The sequence below is a fragment of the Neomonachus schauinslandi genome, chromosome 8 (assembly GCF_002201575.2).
Source record: "Neomonachus schauinslandi chromosome 8, ASM220157v2, whole genome shotgun sequence".
NCBI lineage: Eukaryota > Metazoa > Chordata > Mammalia > Carnivora > Phocidae > Neomonachus > Neomonachus schauinslandi.
In genome coordinates, this window is record NC_058410.1 from 82898254 (window position 1) to 82902733 (window position 4480).

Here is a 4480-nt window from a genome sequence, read left to right on the forward strand (position 1 = left end):
ATTTAGAGTGACTTTATAATAATTGGAATGTTTGAGGGGCGCCTGGGTGGCTCAGTCAGTTAAGCGGCTGCCTTCGGCTCAGGTCATGATCCTGGGGTCCCGGGATTGAGCCCCCTGTCTGGCTCTCTGCTCAGCGGAGAGCCCCTCATTCATTCATGTCAAAAAATAATTGAGGGCCTACTATGCCTCATAACACTTTTATATGTATTTCTGAAAAGGCAATACATGCATAGAACACTTAAAGGAACGGATGGAATTGCCCTTTCTCCTCTGCTCAGGCAGCATTCAACTTAGAGGCAGCTGCTGTTCATTAACTTTTTCCTACTTGTGTATTTTGTACATTTTATTATTGGCTATTGTATTGTTTTCTCATTGTTTTGTAGAAGTTCTTCATATACTTTGGATATTTATGCTTTGTTGCTTGCCTACATAATGAATAACGTGTGGCATGTCTTTACCATTTTTGGTGTCTTTTAGTAAACCAGGGTGGTTTTTTTTTTAAGATTTTATTTATTTATTTGACACAGAGAGACACAGCAAAAGAGAGAACACAAGCAAGGGGAGTGGGAGAGGGAGACGCAGGCTTCCCTGAGCAGGGAGCCCGATGCGGGGCTCGATCCCAGGACCCTGGGATCATGACCTGAGCCGAAGGCAGACACTTAACAACTGAGCCGCCCAGGTGCCCCAGTAAACCAGGTTTTAAAATTTTAATGTAGTTGAATTTATCAGTCTTCTTCATAGTTTGTGCACTTTATACATCTTGTTTAACAACCTACTTAAACATACTAAGAGAACAGTTAGACATTTGGAGGAGAGTTTTGGGGACAGTGAATGCTAAATAATAGAAAACTAGACAAAAAACAAAAAAGTCCAAACTTTTTAATTCCAGAGGAAAAACAAATGCGTGCAAGAAAAGTTCTGATTTGAGAATATTGCTCAGCTGTATTTATGTATGAAGTCAAAGTAATATAACCATTGACTCTTAGTCTTACCAGAATTATGATGAGTTATTTGGGGAGGATAAGGGAACAGGCTGAGTGCTTGTATGGTGACAGCGGGCACAGGGGTTGGATTCTATAGTTTGCTATTGCTGCATAACAAGTTACCACAAACTTAGTGGTTTCAAACAACACACATTTATTTTCTCAGTGTGTCTGGGTCAAGATCCTGGGCACGGCTCTGCACAGGGTCTCACGAGGCTACCATCAAGGTGTCAGCTGGGGCTGCAGTCTCACCTGAGGCTTGACTGAGAACGATCCACCTTTGCTGGCAGTATTTAGGTCCACACGTTTGTAAGACCGAGGACTTCAGTTTCTTCCTGACTGGCAGCCAGAGGTTGTCCTTAGCGGCTAGGAACTGCCTTGGGTTCCTTGCCATGCCAGCCTCCCAGCACTGGCAGCCCACGCAACATGGCAGGTCACTTCAGAGCTCAAGGGAGGGAGAGACTCCAGCACGAGGCCGTGCTACGGTCTTATTTAACATAATTGCATGCCCATAATCGTGTACCCTCCATGTCCTTTACCATATTTAATTGGTTGGAAGCAAGTCACAGGTCCCACACATATTCCAGGGGAGGGAACTCACTCAGGAGTGTTGTGCCAGTTTAGCCAACTACACAGTTAGGGGAAAAACAACCCCCACAAGAGCAGCCTCACTTCTGACACCAATTGCAGTTTCAGGAGATTCCCACAAGCACTCTTAGGTTTGATAATTCGCTGGAAGGACTCAGAACTCGCTGAAACAGTTATACTCCTGGTTACTGGTTACAATTCATTACAGGGTAAAGATGCAGGTTAAAATTAGCCAAGGGAAGAGCACATAGAGCAGAGACCAAACAGCTTCTGTTCTCCCTTCCCTATGGGGTCATGGATGCATTATTCTCTTGCGTCGGCATATAACAATACACGTGGCATATTGCCAACCAGGGAAGCTCATCTGAGTCTGTGTCCAGAATTCTTATTGGAGCTCAGTGGTTGACTGCCTACATGTCTAACCTCAGAGTCCAACCACTCTGGGCGTCATGACCCAAAGCCCCGCCATAAATCACTTTGTTAGACTTTCTGGCATGTTCCAAGGGCCTAGTGATTACCTGCCAGAAGCCAATGGCAAAGGCAAGACTTCTCTTTGAGTTAGGTTACTAACTTGAGTTACATGTTTGTGTTTTTATTACCTAGATACAAATCCCAGGAGGGTGAGAGTCGTGGAACCACCCTAAGAGTATAACCATCACAAGTATGAATGAGCTGAATTCTCTCTCTTACAGTGGGAGATGAGTAGATAATAGCAAATTTGAAAAACCAAGAAAATGCAATATAAGCATGTTATTTAGAAATGGCTAAGGGGTGCCTAGGTGGCTCAGTCAGTTAAGAAGTGTCGGACTCTTGATTTTGACTTGGGTTGTGGTCTCAGGGTCATGAGATCGGGCCCTGGGGCAGGCTCCACACTTAGCAGGGAGTCTGCTTAGAATTCTCTCCCTCTGCCCCTCCCCCTGCTCAGGCTTGCTCTCTCTCTCTCAAATAAATCTTTAAAAAAAGAAATGGCTAGGGGCGCCTGGGTGGCTCAGTCGTTAAGCGTCTGCCTTCAGCTCACGTCATGATCCTGGGGTCCTGGGATCGAGCCCCACATTGGGCTCCCTGCTCGGCGGGAAGCCTGCTTCTCCCTCTCTCACTACCCCCTGCTTGTGTTCCCTCTCTCGCTGTGTCTCTCTCTGTCAAATAAATAAAATAAATTTAAAAAATCTTAAAAAAAGAAATGGCTAAAAGATAAAGTGGTTGCATCTTGGTGATGAAAAATAAAGGGGAGGGGTGCCTGGGTGGCTCAGTCGTTAAGAGTCTGCCTTCGGCTCGGGTCGTGATCCCAGGGTTCTGGGATCGAGCCCCACATCGGGCTCCCTGCTCTGCAGGAAGCCTGCTTCTCCTTCTCCCACTTCCCCTGCTTGTGTTCCCTCTCTCGCTGTGTCTCTCTCTGTCAAATAAATAAAATATTTTTTTAAAAAAAAGAAAAGAAAAATAAAGGGGAAAAGAACTGGGGACTACTTTCTAAAAATAAGTTATGCAGGGTCTCTGGGTTGGTGTGAGCCCCAGCGATGGCCAAGACGGAGACCAAGGCTTACGTGTCTAAGAGGTGAATGAGGTCCAGAGGGGCTGCCCAGTGCTCCAGGGCCAGGGCCCCATTCCTACTCAGTCTCTGTGGAGGTCCCAGCAGAAATCAGGCCCTGATCGAGTACCCTTCCTGAAATCTGGCCAAGACACCCCATGTGGCTCTAGTTAGAAAGCCCATTGTTTTAAGGGGTGCCTGGCTGGCTCAGTCAGAAGAGCGTGTGGCTCTTGATCTTGGGGCTGTGAGTTCTAATTCCACGTTGGATGTAAAGATTACATAAATAAATAAAACTTAAAAAAAAAAACCAGATTGAAGATTGTGGTCCATACTGTCCACATGCCTCAAAGGAGTCCCAGGATTGCTTTTTTCTTGGAGAAGGAAACCAATCCTCCTAGCAAGGAGCCTGCTAGGGAGGATCTCTTCCAGACATGTAATATCCACGTCACCCCCACCACCACTCCTGTGCTGTACCCCCTGAATGTTGAGTCCGACTCCAGGGAAGAAGACCTGGGCGCCAGAGACTTGGAAATGTCCGTCTCTGTGCAGGCGGTCCTCCAGCCTGCTGGAGACCCTTGGCTGTGTCTCCACCTCCGCCCCAGGCTGCCGGTCTGTCTTGCTTTGGTTTCGAGGGGCTGCTGGGGTCCAAAGACTTGGCCAGAGTCTCACCTGTGGTGTGTTCAAAGTTAACCGAAGTCCCCAGGGTCCCTGGGAAGCCCTGGGCCCCAGATACAACTCCCAGGAATTCCCCCACCAGCCGTGAAAGAGAACCGAAAGAAGATGCCGGAGATCCTGGAATCAGAGCCAGATGAATGGGCTGCGTCCATGAATGCTGAGTTTGGAGCTGCTGAGTTTGATCTTTTGGTTAAATGAGATGGCAGGGGGGTGTACCTGGCTATCCCCGCCCCCACCCTGTACATAGCGCTCCCTCCCTGTGGAGAAGACACTTGGGGTCCCCTCCCCTGGCCTTGTTACCTGTACACCTGCTGTTGCTACGGGAGGCCTGTCCTCCGAGGCCTTGTGCAGCCACAACAGCCAGCTCAGGAAATGGGTCTCGCCTGGCCTGGCCACACTGCTGTCCAGTGTCTAGTAAAGAGCCTTGGGTTCCCTCTTAGGTTCTGTAGATGGTCCAGGAGAGAACTCACGGACTGGGGAGAGTTCGATCTGTGAGGAAGAAGCTGGACACTTTTGAAGGAGGGAGGGAAGCCTTGGTTGGGTCTCAGACTATAAGCGTTTACTAGCAGAAACTGTGTTTTTATTTTTTTATTTTATTTTATTTTTTTTTTAAAGATTTTATTTATTTGAGAGAGAGAGAGAGAGCACATGAGACGGGGGGAGGGTCAGAGGGAGAAGCAGACTCCCCGCCGAGCAGGGAGCCCGATGC

The 4480-nt window shown here is 47.8% G+C and overlaps 1 pseudogene; it reads left to right on the forward strand.

Annotated features, from left to right (window-relative positions):
• Window positions 1–3085: 3085 nt before the first annotated feature.
• On the forward strand, window positions 3086–3969 carry LOC110583589 (annotated as a pseudogene).
• Window positions 3970–4480: the final 511 nt, after the last annotated feature.